General features: G+C 44.1%; 1 long non-coding RNA gene and 1 other non-coding gene across 3 annotated transcripts in view; both read left to right on the top strand.

Moving 5' to 3' along the window:
* The first annotated feature begins 802 nt into the window (after positions 1–802).
* LOC116092521 overlaps positions 803–18310 on the top strand; it is a 20954-nt gene continuing 3446 nt past the window's right edge. The window contains exons 1-2 of one of the 2 annotated variants that reach the window (XR_004119298.1): positions 803–960; positions 1752–1871. This is a non-coding gene — a long non-coding RNA (uncharacterized LOC116092521). Of the gene's footprint in view, positions 961–1751; positions 1958–18310 lie in introns of those variants that run through there. The other variant, XR_004119296.1, reaches the window with a different exon arrangement.
* LOC116095507 lies at positions 12812–12971 on the top strand. The gene has a single exon (XR_004120621.1). It is a non-coding gene; the product is annotated as a U1 spliceosomal RNA (small nuclear RNA).

Here is an 18310-nt window from a genome sequence, read left to right as displayed (position 1 = left end):
TTAGGGCTGAGCATTCAACCATTATTTTATTCTGGGCATCTTGATCAGCTGAGCCTCTATATTCAGCTGACATTTACAGCAAGGAGAAGCTTCTAGATTAAGGATGAGAGTGGCATTTGCCTATGGGTACAAACATAAATATTTAAACTAAAAGGTGACATAATCCTTATATTTTTAAAGCATGGGAATTTTAAAGAAAGGGATTGTGGGGCCTCAGCCCACTATTTCTCTTTTCCTTCCTTCTTTGAACTATGAGCAGCTAGTTCTGTCAAGATATGTAAGCCTCACCAAAGGCTGCCAAACATGGGAGCAAAATAAAAATCACTGCATTGAGAAACTGCCCTTACAGGAACACTGGGTATTTTGCGTAGTAAGGCTAAAACAATATACCATTCTCAGTCTTAAGAATGTTTGCTGTACAAGGTCCCTCTCTCCCAGTGTAGGGCATTTTGTCCAAGGTCCCTCTCTTTGAGTTCTGAGAATCTCTCACTTCCCAAGTCTCCTGTACTTTGTAGAGGGTCCTCCCATCTTACCTGCCACCCTAGTTGCATATTTGTATTCACTGCCTGGTCTGGCCTCAGTGGGAGAGGACACATCTAACTCTCCAGAGACTTGAGGCCCCAGGGAGTGGGACGACCTGGCTGGGGGTAGGGAGACATCCTCTTGGAGACAGGGGGGATGAGGAACTGTGGGAAGGCGGACAAGGCTCCTTCTCCAGACTGGGCTGTGGGCTATGTGACATCATGTGACTAACAAAGAGGATGATGATTTTGATGATTTTTTCACTACTGAGGCTAGCATTCAGTCAGTGGCCACAACTTGTGGGGCACCTGTCCTGGAAGGATAGGCAGTCTGGACTATCTTGTGGGATATTTAGTGCTTCGGAGTCCAGAATACAACTGATGGCCAAGGAAGATGACATTACGCCTGAGCCATTTACCAACAAAACGACACCTGCAGGTAACCACTCCGCAAAGCCATTGAGAACATATAAAAAGAGCAACATCCCTGTAAGCGCCCCAGACAAAAGTTCATCTCAGAAGACACATAGTAAATTAACATCTTAAACAGGAGTGTAGAGTCTGTGTGAGATGCTATCTAACCCTCGGCACTGTTCCCAAGCCTACCCTTCCACACACTTGGGTCATCAGCCTAGCCCTCTCATGGAGAGCAGCAGCATTTTTATGCCCTCAACATCAGAGTGCAGAAGGGTGAGGTTACTGACCTAGTGGTGTCACCTCACACTACTGAGGTGTCTCAGAGCAGGAGATTCCATTTTCCTGGGTCCCCACCTCTAGTAGATATTGACAGGAAGTTTCTGGGCAGCAGCTGAGGGTCCCTACCAAGCATCCATTAGCCCTGTATAAACACACTTCAAACTAGCTGCCTAGCTGCCTATCTGATGAACAGTACTCTCCTCTGACCCCTGACACATAGGCCCCTCCTCTCATCACTTGGGGGTGGGAAATTGCCTGACACATGACGAAGAGAGACTTTAGAAACATTGTAAAAGAACCTGTAAAATGTTGCTACAAAATGTCCACCACCTAAAACTTCTTAACCCACCATAAGGAATCAGAGTTGTAGTTAGGATTTTTAAGATAAATAGCTGGGTGAGACTCACTCCTCCTTGCTGGGATGGGGGGTGGGGGGAGGGTGTGTGTGTGTGTGTGGGAACCTCTCCACAGAGCTCTTGCACTGTAGAAGGACTGTCCATTGTTGAGCTTCTCCATGTTTCCTTTTCTTCACAGATTTGCCAGGGCATTGATGTCTGCTCAGTGCCTGGCCCCTGGCTGGCACCTTGTCTCTTGGATGCTGTCCATCTACTACATGAGTTTTGACTGAAATATCAGCATGAGGAAGCATTCATGGTGTGTGTCTGTGGGGGTGTAGGGGCAGACAGGCAGCACTATATATCTCAACTATCCCAACAAGACTAGGACCAAATTAAGCTTGAGCACAGAGGTCATTTCCTGGTAGTTTTATTATTATTATTATTATTATTTCCATACATGCCAAGGTGCTTGGGGCTGTATCTTCAAGGCCAGAGAGGCAAAGCAGAGGGGAAGTCCTCATGGTCATCCCTTTCCTGAGAGCATAGCGGTCTGCATGGGTCTGGGAACACATACAGTGGGCTGCACTCTGCAAGGCAAAGGTGGCTCGATATTGCCTTGGCTTTAGAGTCTGCACTGCAATACTGAGTTGACAGGGTTGTTATTTAGCTGCTGATTTTGTACCATATCTGCCCCTTCCTCCAAGCCCACAGTGGTCACATCCTCCCCTTTAAGGGACCACGTTCTTAGAGCCACTCCAGTCACTCAGTGTCCTTGCTGCCTGTCATAGGCATTGCAGTGTGCACACAATCATGCACACACAGACCAATGCCATGAACAGACTCTCTCTCCTGACTTTAGCTCTAGAACCCCAAACAGTAACAGAGGCCTCGAATGAAGCAGTAACTACTCCATTCTGAAGAACCCTGGCCTATGCACCTCAGCCCAGCTACCCTGGTGGGCTTTAGGAGGACTGCTGTTTTGGGGGGAGGCTCAAGACATATTCTGTAGCTCACACTAAAACAGATCCTAAGGACTCCTTCCTAAGCTGTCAGCAGTAGGTTCCTCACACTTGCAGGGAGCATCTGTCCCTGCTCTGTCAAATCTGCACCCCGGCCAGGGCAAGGCCTGAATCTCCTTAAGAGTCATTGTCCACTACCCTGTTTAAAGTATTGTTGCTATCTTTATGAACATTGTGATTGCTGACGGCCCAGTTCTAGTAGGGACTCAGCAGAGAACACCAACACAACTCACAGTCTCACTCATTTTAGGGCAAACCCAACATAAAGCTGTCGGGAGGAAGAACTAGAAAGGCTTACCTGCCTCAGATTCCCTGGGGCAGGACAGGAACACATCCCAGCCCAGCTCAGACTCTAAGCCATGTTCCGAGTTACCTGTAACTCCACTGAACTTGATGATCCAATGTCTTTGCTTGCACAGGTCTAATAGGTACCCACATGGTGAAAGGATCAATGCAAATGTCTGACATTGAGATAATTGGTATCTGTCTATGGAATTTTGCGTGCAGTGGGGGGGGGGGGAACTAGCAGGATAGGATAGAGGCTTGTAGAGAAAAGTAATTAAGAGGACAACGTGTGGTCAGTGATGACAGAGGTCACCATTCCCAAGGGGAATACACAGGAGAGAGCAACCCCTAGGCCTAGGCAGGGGGCTTTATAGCTTCATGAATTGGCACTAGCACAGAGGGACATTCTTCATTCCTGTGCTTTTCATGCTTGTCTATGTCACTGCCACCAATACTCTTAGCTTGCCAGAAGAGATATGAAAACAGATTTCTTGAGAAACAATGATTGCCTCACCCTTGACTTGCTTCTGGACCACATGAGGCATCCATCAGCAGGTCAGAAAATATCTTCATTGAGCGGATTGAGATAGTCTCCAAAAAAGGCAGGATCTAACAGGAGAAAAATGACATCTAACCAGACTAAAGACATCAGATATAGGAGCAGGGAAGGGTTTGGTGCATTGAATCCCATTGCCCTTAATGTAAACCATATAAGGCATTATATCACACACCACAGACCTGCAGTCCTTAAAATCTTGTGTCTTGGTGCATTCATAAACTCAGGGTAAAGATGGCCTGGTTTATGTGAAGAAACACTGAAGCTTTTTACCTGTCTGCACTCACACTTAAGAGAGAGGATGTAAAAGTCTGGCAGGAGGCTTGGGTTGGCAAGGGTGGCCTCTGGCCAGTCCTGCATGAATACTGAGTCACACAGCAGACAGAACTATATGCAGATAGAAGTAGGTTTATGCAGGTTCAGAATCACAGGCTCTGGGCCAAGGGTTTATCTTTTTCTTCTCTTTCTGTGTATCCCAGAAACTTAACTCTAGGAATCACTCAGTCTTTGACCACAGGCAAGCCCTCTTCCACCTCCAGGCTTTCCAGCCAGATTTCTAGTTGTATGGCTCCCACACTCAAGTGACAGAATATCCAGAGCCATGGATGAGCACAAATGGCCGAGTTCAGGCTCACATGGTACCACTGCTGATGTGGATTCCTGGGCCTGCCCCCAACCCCAGGTGAATAGTCTTCCCAGGCATAATCTTTAATGCTTTTACCCAAGCTCTGACATCTCTTATGCAAGAGGTATAATTGGACACATGTTCATGCACCTACACTTAAGTATATACCCAAGGCCCCAATGTGTGAAACCAATACATACTCAGTCAAGCAGGCCCAATGCCACCCCTTCTGCATCAAGGACTGGAAAGCCATTTATCTGTGCATGCAGTAGTCTGAATTGGACTCTAGGAAATTATGTTGGACTCAACAGACTCTGATGAGCTCCGATCATTCAGTGCTGGGGCAAGGTCTGTATGTAGTACAGAGCTGGGAAGAAAAGAGAATTGAGAAAAAGCATCAGAAGACTTAAAGAGTCAGGTGAAACCATGCAAGGGCAGTGTTGAGAGTGATGAGGACTTGTTGAAAGTTCTGGAAAAGGTGCAGAGGAGAGCTGATGTAATGAGTTGGGAGAGCCGTGGGCCCGATGTAATGAGTTGGGAGGTGGGGCTGTGGAAGGAGCAAGACAGGACAATGAGTGTTTCGAACAGCTGGGGTCCAAAAGCCCTGGCTGGAATGTTGAGGTAATGTAGGGGTGGGGCTTTGAGTGGTGACATAAAAGTCAGGGTAGGACACTAACTACTGACGTTTCTGGACAGGGATGTGGGGATAGCAAAGATAGGATGTGAGTGGGGCTGGGAGTAATGATGTAGAACTGGAAGGGCTGAGGAAGGAAGGGAGCTGGACTGTGAGTTCTGAGGTAGGAAGTAGAGGCACCACAGTGAACCCTGACCCAGGGAGGCAGATGTGTAGAGTATCAAAGAGAGGTCGTAGCTGGAGTGTGAGGTAGGAGTTGAAGACAGTCCATGAATACTGACCTAGTACACAAGGTCGTAGTGGCAGGAAGGGACCTAGAAAGTTTGAGGGAATTTTGCTTTGAATCCTGATACAACAAGATCTCCGAGGTAGAGTTGAAGTGTCTACTGGAGGAGCTGGGTAGACCTGGGAGTTCTGAGGAAGGAGTTGTAAGGAGCTCTCAGGGGTATCAGATGAACCAGGGCAAAGCTGATAGTGGTAGAGTAGGGAGAAGTGCAGGGCAGAGCTGTGGATCCTGAGATAAGGTGTTTGGAGTGGGGCTGCAGAAAGAGGAACCGAGTTGGAATGTTTGTGCTGAGATAGGATTGTGGGTAGTCCATGTGCATTGTTGTATAGGTGGGGAGGGAGCTGTAGGACACTTGGCTGGACCAGGGGGCAGGTAGATATACTCAAAGTGACTGTGGAATAGTGGGGCCTGGTAAGCTTAACACTGTCACATGGGAAAAAAACATGGCTTTTTTTGTAGTTAGACTTGGGTTCGGCCTACAACCCTAGCTTTGCCACAAAGATAGGGGTCAAAGATAGGAGATTTCTGGAGAGTGCTGGCTTCCAGGCTAGCTCCCAATTTGGTAACAAAATGATAGATTAAGACATCCAGCATCACTGCCCTCTACATACAAGCATGAACATACACCTGCGCAGGCATGCAAATGTGTACATATAACACACATACACGCGGTCCTCTTCTGATATGACCACCTCTATTACCCATCTCTTCTAAGAGTGAAGGAGCATGAAATTAGGGAAGGCCTCAGAGAGGACATCCGCACCCCCTCCCTCAGAGCTCAAAGGAAGGAATTACTCCTACAGAACAAGAGGAAGGAAAAAACCTCCCAATTAATGGCAGGAAGGAGTGATTGCTATATTGCTTACACTTGCTGCTGGGACCAGTCACAAAAGGGCTGCTATGAGTGACTTTGTTAGTGTTTACCAGGCTGGCTTTCAACTGGCACTTTCTTTTTAAACTGCTGGGACTGATCACAGGGCAGATATGGTTCATTTGCTGCCTTTTGGCCCAGGGTTTGTAAGAATTTTGTCAACATCCATACAAGTGCAAACCTCCAGTAGAACCTGGATCCTTCACATTTCATCAAGCCAGCTTCCCACTGAGTCCACTGACACCTGCTTATTTTTCATATCCTCTTCAAAGCAGCAAGAGGAAAGAACCCCACTTATTGGAGAGGAAATGGAGCATGGGGCATGGACGGCAGAGGGGCCTGTTGGGGAAAGAGACATTTTAGTAAGAGGTAGCTGCCATGCTTAAAGTGTGGACATGGGTGCTTCCTTGAGAGAAATGGGTCAAACACTAGTTGGGACCGTTTCAAGGTTTCCATTATTCCATTCTGCAACCATTTGGTGCTCTCAGCCAGTCATCTCTCCCTTAGTGTTTTAACTACCTAGGGTCAGTTACACAGCTTCTCACCCTATGAATGAATGTATGTGGTTGATCAAGCCAGACAATGACTTATAAGATTAGGGTCTTAGATTAGATACTTACATTTTTGAGCTCCAGTTTTCTTATCTGTGAAAGTAAGGTTTTAAAAGGAGTCCTGGATGGTTGGAGAGATGGGTCAGTGGACATGGTGTTCGCTGTGCAGGTGTAAGAACAGGATGATCTTCAGGATTCATGTAAATCCTGGGCAGGCATGGCAACCTACCTGTAATCCCAGGCAATGGGAGTCAGAGACAGAGCATCCCTGATAAACTGGCTAGCAAGCTAGCTAACTAGACTAGGCAAATCAATGACCTCTGAGTTAAGTGAGAGATCACTCACATCACCATATCAGGTAGAATGTGATCAAAGAAGATTCCTAATGTAAAGGTAAAGGCAGAACAAAACCAGAAAACTACAAGTCAATACCTCTGATGAAGACAGTAAAATTGCTCAATAAAATGCTTGTGAAGTGAATATAGACGGACATCAAAAAGCTAAGGGCCATGGTCTACCCACCAAAAACCTCATGTCCTCTTTAGGTTGTTGGCCAGGGTTGTGCAAGAAACCCACAAAGCATTAAAGGCCATATTGCTCTTGCTCTGGGTTGTTCCTCAGATGTGGAAAGTCAGTCCTATTGCTGAAGACACCATGCACATTGGACACAAAGCCCTGAGGCCTTTGATCTGAATTTAAGCTGAAAACCTTGTCTCTGAGGACTAGCTTTCATGGTACTAGAAGGAGCCATGCAAGTTTCCAAAGGAGAGGAGCAACCAATAGTCCTACCCAGTTATGATGAACCACAACAATGACTAATAGGCAAGATAAACCACAAGGTACAGTAGTTTGCATACATACCTTGTCATTAACGAACAGCTCTCCAACTGGGCTTAAGACCTGCTCAACAAAAGGGAAATTATATCTAGTACTGGAAACCTAGCCAGCTACCCAGGACTAGTGAAGATCTTGGAGGAGAATCTACAGCCACCACTTTGCTAAAAGCAGCATAATTCCTAACTATTTTCTAAATAGTCACCTTCATACCCACAGTGTAGATATCATCCTTCATCAAGGAAACTTTGCAACAGATGGAAACCATTGTGGAAAACCACAACCAATCAAAATACAGAGTTGTGGAGCCCAGTCCAGACTGGTACATCTATAACATAACTCTTGCACCTAAAGCTCAGGAATCATTGTAGAAGAGGGGTCAAAAAGGTCAAATAATGCCAAAAGAACAAGGAGTTTGCTGTGAAATTGTGTTTCCTTGAAATTTCAGAGGCAACACCCATAAAATCTCACCAACATGGCTACCTAAACACAAGCTGAACAAGAAGGACACCAATAGACATGGAAGGGGGAAAATTCAACCCTACACAAAGAACTACAGTCACCAACATGGCTACCTAAACACAAGCTGACATGTAACATGGAAGGGGGGAAAATTCAACCCTACACAAAGAACTACAGTCACCAACATGGCTACCTAAACACAAGCTGACATGTAACATGGAAGGGGGAAAATTCAACCCTACTCAAAGAACTACAGGCAAGTAAGGAAAGCTGAGAGCAAGAGAAAGAGTCTTCCCCAGGGAAAGGTACACCGAATGGTTATCCAACACCAAATAGCCAGCCCAAAAAACACGAAATGAGCAGGGTGTGTGTGCAATTAAAGGCAAGGGGGCCAAGAATTTAAAGGCAAGCAAGAAAGGGGGAAATGGGAGTGTTTGAATGAAGAAGGGGAAGGGGGAACTGATGTCATATTATAATCCCAAAAAGAAAAAGATGCAAGGGCATCATTATCTGTATGGTTATATGAAAGTTTTACAGAGTGTGTCACAGAGAAAGAACTCGGCAGACTCATGAGTTTCTTGAGTTCCTTGTTTGACACTCCTGCACAATGGACATTGGTTCCTATTTTTCCATTTAATGTATTTTTTTTTTAGCCTAATATGTTCAGGGAAGGATAGAAGCTTACATTTTTGCTCTCAGCATAAGGCAAAGGGTATAAACTACATGGACTGAACAATTCATTTAGTCAGTTCATTTAGTCATTTCGCCCTTTGTTCATTTCTTCATTTAACAGGCATTAATGACTTTCTTTATGTAGAACTGTGCAGATATTCTGTGAACAATAAAAATCATTCTAAGACAATGGGTCTCGATACCTTGAAGCCTATTGTAAACTACTTTGAATGTATCATAACTGTTTTTTTTTTTTAGCAGACTTTAGTGAATGAATGAGATGAGAAGACATCCATTTATTCACATCCCAGGAAAGAGTCAATAGTACTTTTTTTTTGTGATGGGACTGTACAGCATACTTCTTTGGGAATTCTAGCATATATTGAAGATCAGCTGACACATCTGGCATTGTGGAATGAACAAATATTGGATTCTTGGACTTCCTGTTGGTAGATGGTCATTGTTAGACTAGCTGGACCACAGCTTGTAAGTCATTCTGATAAAGTCCATATATATTTATTTACATATATTCATTATATCAATTCTATTTCTCTAGAGAACCCTCATGCAGCCTAGGCTTTCTTCAAACTTACTATAGTTGAGGCTGATACTGAACTTTTGATTCTCTTGTCTACATCTCTAGTCAATTCAAGGCAGGCACTACTACACCCAGCATAAGGAGACGAAAGCCAGCACTTCGTGTACATGTACTCTATGCAGGCACTCTAGCCTCTGAGCTGCAACCCAGCTGTTATTGGTGTAAGCAGTTGTAGGCAACTTCAGCAGCAGCAGCAGAAGGTAGTAAATGATCTTATCATAGATGAGTTGCTCAAACATGGAAGACTTAGGCAGAAGCAAGGTGGGAAGTAGAGAAACTCAGCTGGACCTTGCAATCCACAGATGGATTGTGGAAGAGGAAACAAAGGAGCCAATGCCAGCCTTTTCCAGGTGATCACATCTGAGAAAAAAGCTGCTCAGCCAGTGCTGTACCCAGCTCCACCTCTGTGATCCATCATCCATGGTCTGGAGTTCTCTTAACTTTGCTAACACATCCTCCTCTACATTCTGACTATGTCTTAGGGTTTCTAATGCTGTGATAAAACACCATAATCAAAAGCAAATTGGGGAGGAAAGGGTTTATTTAATTTTATAACTCTCAGGTCTTTACCACTGAAGGAAGCCAGGGCAAGAAATCAAGCTGGGTAGGATCCTGAAGGCAAGAAGGGTACTGCTTACTGGCTTGCCTCTCATGGCTTGCTCAGCTTGCTTTCTTACAAAATTACCAGCCTAGGGGTGATACGAACACAATGGGCTGGGCCCTCCCATGTCAATCACAAATTGAGAAAACGTCCTTCAGGCTTGCTTCCAGCTCGATCTTATGGAGGCATTTTCTCAGTTGTTGTTTCCTCCTTTCAGAGGACTCTGGCTTGGGTCAAGTTGACACAAAAATGAGCCAGCATGGAATTTTTATGCGTTTCATGTTGTAAGTGAACTCTGGTTCACAAAATACCACTCTCCCAGATTTCCCAAGACCCTGGGCCTAAGGCACCACTTGAATTCAGTCTGAGTGTGCTACTAATTTATGCAAACAATTCCAGATTTTCATGGGAAAGTGACAGCTTTTCTCACCCTGGATTGGCTCTGAAAGCAGAGGTGACTTGGACATGAATTTCACATTCAGGCTGAGAAATACCTGTAAAGGCACGAACGCACACCTAGACCAAATGGCTGCAGCTGGCTCAATGCAGTTGTGTTCCTTATGGGCTTCCAAGTTCTGTGGGTGTGGTGGCTGTGTCTGGTGAGCTCAGCTCTGGCTGTGTGCCCGCTCAGAATACTGCAATCTCCTCTCTTGGACTGGGCCAGATCTTTGCTTTGAATTACAATGGCACATGGAGAACAGTCAGTTGGATTCTGACTTTTGTTCTTTACTTACGTTAACTCAAACCATCCCTTTCATTTCCTTCCCTGTTCTTTCTCACTCCCTCATGTGAGTGTGTGTGTGTGTGTGTGTGTGTGTGTTGTTCTCTAAGAGATCCTTTTGGAAACCTAAGTTCTAAGGACAATTTCAAGAATTAGAAAGTGTGAAAAAAAGAGGAAGCACATCTGTATTACCAGCAAGAGTATTTATGCTCATTCATTTTAACCCTTTAACCTGAGGGAGAAAACCAGGTCTAGAAACTGTAGAATGTATGAAGGCCTAGTAGGGGAGAGTTCAGATGATGGATGAATCGACAGCAAAAATCTGAGGCTACGTGTGGGATAGAATACAGCTCAGCCTTAAAAAGGAAGGAAAGCTTGCCATCTCTTACCATTTTTTTGACAGCACAGATGAATTTGGAAGACAGCATGAAAGGGAAATAAGCCAGAGGCATAAACACAAATGTATGATCTTGAAGCAGAAGCTAGACCATGGTAGGCAGTAAGGGAAAAAGGGTCAGAGCGAAAAACCAAAGTTGCTTAATATGTCACAGTGATGGTAGAAGTCATAAGGATGCGAGACAAAAGACACCTGCCTATGACATAAGCAAGCTAGCCCGTACACACTAAACTGGAAGGATGGTTTCAAACCAGAAGCTTCTACCTGGGAGACCACTTCAGTCCACCCCCTAGACAGGGAGCTAATATGAGGTAACCCAGAAAGATAAAGATGGGTCTCTGCCACGGTAAAGCGCCTTTGGGGTGAGAAGACATACATTTATGCATGACCAGGAATCATGAACACGCTCTGTTTTGTTTTGTGTTTGAGACAGACTCTCTTGCAGTCTGACTTACTTTAATGAAGTTGAGTACTTTTACATTAACTTGTTCATTCCAAAAGTTCATAGTAGACTACAGTGGAGGTAGGTGTTTTGTGCATGGGGACACCAAAGTTCAGTGACTTAAGCTATAGTTGGAAACACCAGCATTGGGGGTTGGTCTGATTTGGGATCTGAGTCCTGGTCCTCATCTTTCTGATTTTAGTAGCTTCAAACTTCCTTTTCTGAAAAGAAAAATGCCATGGTGAAAATCCTTACCTCCCAGGGAGGCCGCAAATAGGAAGGCTGTTGGCATCTACAGCTGGCATGCAGACAGGGCTCAATTAAAGGGGAACCATTCTTTTTGTTGTTTTTTTTTTATACTGACTAAATGTGTTCTTTGTCTTACATACATGTGATTCACTCTGATTGCTCCCCCATCACTTCCTGTTATCTCCTCCCAGCCCTGTCAATGTCCACTCTGCCTTGCAAATCCCAGTCTCACATGGATGTGGATTTGCTTCATTCTGTGACACACTGAATTTAAGCAGGACCATCTGTGTGACCATGAGTTTGGAGCTATGCATCGCAGCCTGGTGGGTTCAGCAGTGGGTACACAACCGAAGACAATGACTGCCCCACTTCCATTGCCAATATTTCATCAGTGAGAGTTCATGGGGGCTGAGAGACCGGAAGCCATGTTGTGTGTCTTCAAAACCACCTGCGGGGTTCACTTAGCTGCCAACACACACATCTGTTTCTATCTCCTTCTGCCCAAGCAATGTGAATGCTCCAGTGCAAATACTGAAAGGTATGCCAAGTCTATTAGCTTGGGGCAATTGGGCAGGGAGCTCTTGACAATTTAAGGCACTAGTGGAAGATTCCTATTGGAATTAGTTGTGTGTTTACAGATTGGTCCTGTGGGACTATTATAGCTCTACAAATCCAGCAGTTGATATGAAATGCATTCAGCGATTCAGATGGCAAGGGAGAAAAAAAAAAAACATCTGTCGTGGTGAAGCATGTCTGCCTATAAACGTACCTCTTACTCTGATGAGCAGTTCCTAGCCCTCACAGTGCTAAGGCTAAGGCCTATGGCACTCTCAATCCTGTAAAGTCTGGTAGGTGGCATATGGCACTTGGCCCCAGGTCTGGGCACTGCAGTATGGAGCAAATACAAAATGTGATACAGGAGAAACTGAGTGACAAGTCACAATAACCATTTTTCCTTTAGTTTTGAGAGCTCCCTGCTTGAGAAACATAGGAACAGCTAGGCTCATATTGCAGGAAACAGGGGAGAAAAGAAGGGAATGGTAAGGCCTTTCTCTCCCTCTCCCTCTCCCTCTCCCTCTCTCTCTCCCTCCCCCCCATCTCTATCTCTATCTCTGTCTCTAAATGAAGCATATATCCCTGAAGTACTTCATCTACCAAATCACTGTTCTGCTCAAGGGTTTTCAATAGCTCCCAGGCACCTCTAGCACTGAGTCCAAATACTCCATCCTCTTTTTCATCACTGTATTCCCTCCTTTAGTGATTACTTTGTTAATGTTTTCCATTCAATCCATATTTGCTTTATACTAAACATGGGCTGGGCACTGGGCTGCAACCAAGCTGTGTCTGGTGTCTGTCCGGCTTGCCAATGGGCCTGCCTATCTGTACCCTGGGGAATCTGCTCCTCTCTGTCAGTATGCACCTCTTAGCATCTCTAAAACCTCCCTTAGTAACCACCTGTCCCAGGAGGGAGGCTGCTGTGATCAAGAAGGTGGTTTTTCTCGGGGTGAGGCTTAGCCGCTGCACACAGCTATGCTGATCCCTGGGATTTTCTCCAAACGTGAGGCACTGGATAGCATAATTTGTGGTAGTTGGGTAAATGAGAGATTAACTATAAAACTAAAAGAAAACGAAAATACAAACGTTCTGCATGGGCCCAACCCTTAGTAGAGTTGCTCAGAAGCAAGTTAAGTTGTAGTGAGATCCATCTGTTTGAAGCCTGTGGACAAGAGGGAAAGGAGCCAGGGAAGCAACAATGACCTTAAGTGAAAGGATTGACTTAATTATCAAAATGTGGGGATTGAAGGGCTGAAAGTGTATGTCAGTGGTGGCGTGCGTTAAACCCTGGGTTTGATGTTCAACAGCAACAAAAACAAAAGAAAGCATGAGCAAGAGATCCAGATGTTCTCTGCCTGTCCTTCCCTACCCCCGCCCCAGGCAAAACCAATCAAAGCTCCCCTTGTATTATAATGGGTATTTATGTATCTCTAGGAAGTGGAAGGGAACTCTTGCAGCATGAGATGCTTAACTCAGACTATAGGCATCTTCACTGTTTCATGTTGGGGACATAGGTAGGACTTAACGTAATCACATTTACATTCAAATCGAAGTGTGGACCTGAATGAGAGCAGCATCTCACCACCTTCGTACAACAGATTCCATATCGAGCAGATACCATGGCAGACAAACCTGCCCCCAATGGATGTGGGGTCCAGGATAAATGGAGGAAGGGAATTCCAACAATCATATGTTTAAAGATCTACAAGAAATTAAGCAAACAGTTTAATACCGTGTTGTTGAGCTGGCTATAATAGTCTTCACATATAATCCCAGCACTGAAAAGGTTGGAGGCAGAAGGATTGTTGAGAGTTCAAGACTAGCCTAGGTAACAGAGTGGGACCTTATCTTTAAAACAAAACAAAGAAGGAAAAGTATGTTGCCTATTCCTACTGTGTCTAGTGAAACATATATTTGAATGACTTGGAATCCCCGAGTCACATTCAAAACATTCTTTTGAGATAGGGTCCTGTCTTTGTAGCCCTGGCTGGCCAGGAAATCACTCTGCAGTTAGGCTGTCCTTGAACTTCCTCGTACCCTCGTATAGGTATACGTACCCTCGCTAAAGGTATACACCACTATAGGACCACTAAATTAAAAAATTCTTGATGAATTTGATTCAGATATATGAAGGCAGAGATGGATTTACCCTAGGCCTCATGTTCCCATCTGATTTCCTGACCTCTTTCCTTTCCACCCAGCTCTTTCCTGTACCATTGGGGACCTCACACAATGCAGCACGTGAATCTCATGCCCAAGGAGTTTTCTCACTAGTAGTATGTCTGTATTAGTTAGGGTTCTCTAGAGTCACAGAACTTATGGCAGTCTCTATATAGTAAGAGAAGTTATTGATGACTTACAGTCTGTAGTCCAACTCCCAACAATGGTCAGCAGCAGCTGTGAATGGAAGTCCATAGTTCTAGCAGTTGCTCAGTCCCATGAGGCAAGCAGGCGAAGAAGAGAGAGTGAATCTTCCTTCTTCCAAAGTTCTTATGTAGGTCTCCAGCACAAGGTGTGGCCCAGATTAAAGGTGTGTGCCACCACACCTTTAATCCCAGATGACCTTGAACTCAGAGATCTCCCTGTCTTAATCTTCTGGGATTCATAGCCACTATGTCTCAAGATCTCCATGCCAAGATCCAGGTCAGAAACTTGTATCTCCCAGCCTCCAGATTAGGATCACAGGTGAGCATTCCAATTCTGGATTGTAGTTCATTCCAGATGTAGTCAAGTTGACAACCAGGAATAGCCACTACAATGTCTCCTTTAGAAGACCAGGGACGGTGGCTTTGCACAAGTGATGAAATAGGCATGAAGCTCTATAGTCAGAAATCTGTTCACTCTATATAGGCCAGGTATGAACTAAATAAAGAGGGTGGCCTGTGGTTAGGTGCTTTGGTTCCTTTGGTCTAGTGGCTTTCTGCTTCTGGAGGGGCTGGACTCAGAGTGAGGTCTTTTAAGTGAGCCTAACAGGCTCGGGGGAATTGATGACAGTATTTTATATTTAGACAGTTGCAGTTTACATTTTAGCAGTGCCTTTTAAAAACCTGTGATCATCCTTCTTAATTGCTTGATTGTTTTTCAGAAACTTTTATAGGATCTAGGACAAATTTCTTTTTTTCCTTCGAGGCACTCGCACAAACTGACCTTACTTTCATCATGAAGCCCAGGCTTGCTTTGAACTCATAATAATTCTCCTGCTTCAGTTTCATGAATGCCAAGATCATAGTTGTGAACCACCATATTTGGTAACTTTAGTGCAATATTTTCTTTTAAATAAGGGCCTCACTATATTACTGTGGCTGGTCTTGAACTCACTATGTAAACCAGGGCAGTCTAGAAATCATAGAGGTCTGTCTGTGTCCCCAGTGCTGGGATTAAAGGTATATGCCTCCAGACCCTGCCCTCTAGTGCAATTTTTGTTTTGAAATATGCAATGTTACTATATTCTTGTAACCATTATCATTTGTGCTCCCTTAGATTTGTAAAAGAATTTGATTTCTTAAGGCCACTAGGTACAACCTGATTTTGTATCTTCATGAGCCCTTTTCCATGTGGGGAGATACCAAGATAACTTATGGACAGTAAAAGGCTGTGTTTATAAGTTTCCATTGATGAGCACTCAACCAACACACACATAAACACAATCACACATAAACCACATAGAGGCATGCTCACAAAGACTGGATCAGTAATTTTAAGTCTTTTGATGTGGGCACATCTTTAATTCAGATAGCTTTAATTCAGAATGGATTACCCTCAGATGGCCAATCTTAAAATCCAGCTAACAGCAAGTAATTTAGCTAGGTTGTATCTAAGTGCCTTACGTATCTCCTTACCCGACTCTCTCACTTCAGTTCTGTATTGTAACCATCAGTGTGCACAGCGGAAGTTGCATCCATTTTCTAGAAGGTGATGGGGTTCATTGCTAATAGTATGGTCCATGGACATCTCTTATAGTTTTGAGTTACCAGACAGGTTTGGCCCATAGGATCCTGTCTTCTTCAAAATTCTGTATTCGGAATTTTGGACTTTAGCAAAGTCCAGCTTATTCTTGGCATTTTTTGCTGTTAACTCTTAATCGACACAACAGGGGCTGAGACCCATATGTACTTCTTGTTTGATAGAACCTAACTAAGCAGGCAAAGGGTGAGACAGTCAGCCTTTTCATCCCTTGCACTCATTATTCTAAGATTTCCTCATTGTTCACCAATCCGACAGCATCTTCAAGTTTTTGTGCATTCAGTCCTTCGTTTCTGAAGCATGCATGTTTAAATTACTAAAAGGCAGAATTAGAAAGGCAGTTCATTGTTAACAATCCCTCAGGATCCATCTTATTTAACTATGAACCAGATGTCTCATTTTCCCAGTAGGAAATAGACTTTGAACTTGGGAAGTTCACAATCTATTTTCTACTCATCTAAACACAGTGAGAGGATTTCCAAATTGGTCAAATGAGCCTCTTCTATCCCAAAGCAATAGAGCATGCTTTGTATTGTATGGGTTGTCACTGGTATTGGGCTGTGACTCTGGAAACTGCTGTTTTGCTTCAAATGCACCATACAAATTCAGTTAAGGCCTCCAGGAAGTTATGCATTTCAGGAGGTTTTTTTTTTTTTTTTCTCAATCAGTGGAGGAGAATCATGCCTTGCCTACCTTGTCACATGAGAGAAAAGACACATACAAGGCTTTAAGCTTGAAGAATAAATGACAACCCGAATTCCAAAGTGGTTTGCACTACATAATCAGACTTTTTCATTTTGAAGCTTAATGGTGTTGAGATTTCTTTAATTCTGTGATATTCCACTTGTTCCTAAAGGTTACTATAAAATATGAAGGACCTTTAGAAAGACCACTCTGTCTGGCCAGTAAGATCTCTGGTAGTATTTTAGCAGACAGTCACAGGACCTCTACATGCACATGTACTACATGCACAGGGAGTTTGCTCTGAAGTGGAGAATCCCTTTCTTTATTGAATCACATTTGTCAAAGTCTTTCTGAGATGGAGCTAGACCCAGCATCTGTACAACTTCTGCCTGCTGTTTCCATCTCTATCCTCTGGACTCCCAGAGTTCAGGGGGAGTGCATTCTTCCACAGAAGGGCTCTCCAGATCGTTGAAGACAGCTCTCATCATGTCTCTCCTTCTCCAGAGGAATTATTTTCTTTAGCATCACATTCCACATCCATCCCCCACTGCCAATCTTAGAAGCTCCTGATGCCCTGAGCATGTGCCCTGATATCCCCAGGAGGAGCTCAGGAATCTCCTCCCAACCATACCACACACAAGGTTTTGGCCAGAGAAGCTCAGGAGGTGAAGCACCCAGCTGGCTCTCCTTCAGCACTCTGTCAAGTGCCCTGGAGGGCCAAGTTTGTTTTCATAATTTGCATTCTTTTTGAACCATATAGATTCTTGGAAAGTCTTGGAATGTCTGTGAAGAAAAAAAAATACTGATCATAGCAAGCATTAAACAAAAAGCCAAGTTGAAAGCTAAATAATTTCCAATTATTTTGTGCAAATGAAAGGCTAGTTCTATCCCAAGAGTTTGCAGGACTCAAAGCATTTATTTTCTAGGTGAAGCTAAAGCTCAGATAAATGTAGCCATTTTCTCCAAGTCAAACATTGAGAATGAAGTAGCCCTCTGTTCATCAGGTTCCCTAATACTGTGCCAATGATGTGGTTAACATTGTGTATGACTCCTCTGCAGGGATGCTACTGTGTGTAGACCTAGTAAACCATCCCGCTCCACTTGCCTTTAGTTGATTTTAATAGCCGTTGATTTGTAGAAAGTTGGAAAGGCTAAACGATGTGATATTGGCCCCCCATGGGCTTTTCTGGGGCTTAGTCCTAACTGAAACCCTCTAAAGTGAAAAGTTGCATCTCACTGCCTTGTGATTTGCCTTTCAGTGATCTCCCTGTCCTCGGGGAAGGGGGTTGGGAGGGCTGGGGAAGGTGGGATTACAATTTCTTTTAATCTCCCCTGTCCTCCAGGGGAAAGTAGCTTTCCATCTTATCCTTTCCCATTCTCAAGGGAAAGGATGCCTTTGTATCTGAACAATAAACTGGAAACAACCCAAAAGACACAGGTCGTTAAATAGTTCTCATCAGTAACTTTAGATTAGGAGAAGTTACTCTGTATTAGTTCCTTTTCTGTTGCTGTGATAAAATGTCATGAATCAAGGCAACATAAGGAAGGAAAAGTTAATTTGGGCTTACAGATTCATAGGGAGAATCCATAATGATTGAAACGTTTCCCCAGTAACATACTTCCTTCAGCAAGGTCCCATCTAAAGTTGCACAATAGCCTCCAAACAGGGCCACCAAGTGGGGACCAAGTATTCAAACACCTGAGTCTATAGAGTACATTCTCATTCAAACCACCATACAGACTTTTTTTC

Source organism: Mastomys coucha, chromosome X, assembly GCF_008632895.1.
Source record: "Mastomys coucha isolate ucsf_1 chromosome X, UCSF_Mcou_1, whole genome shotgun sequence".
Lineage (NCBI taxonomy): Eukaryota > Metazoa > Chordata > Mammalia > Rodentia > Muridae > Mastomys > Mastomys coucha.
Note: the sequence above shows the minus strand (reverse complement) of the source record. Positions and strands in the feature narration are given on the sequence as shown.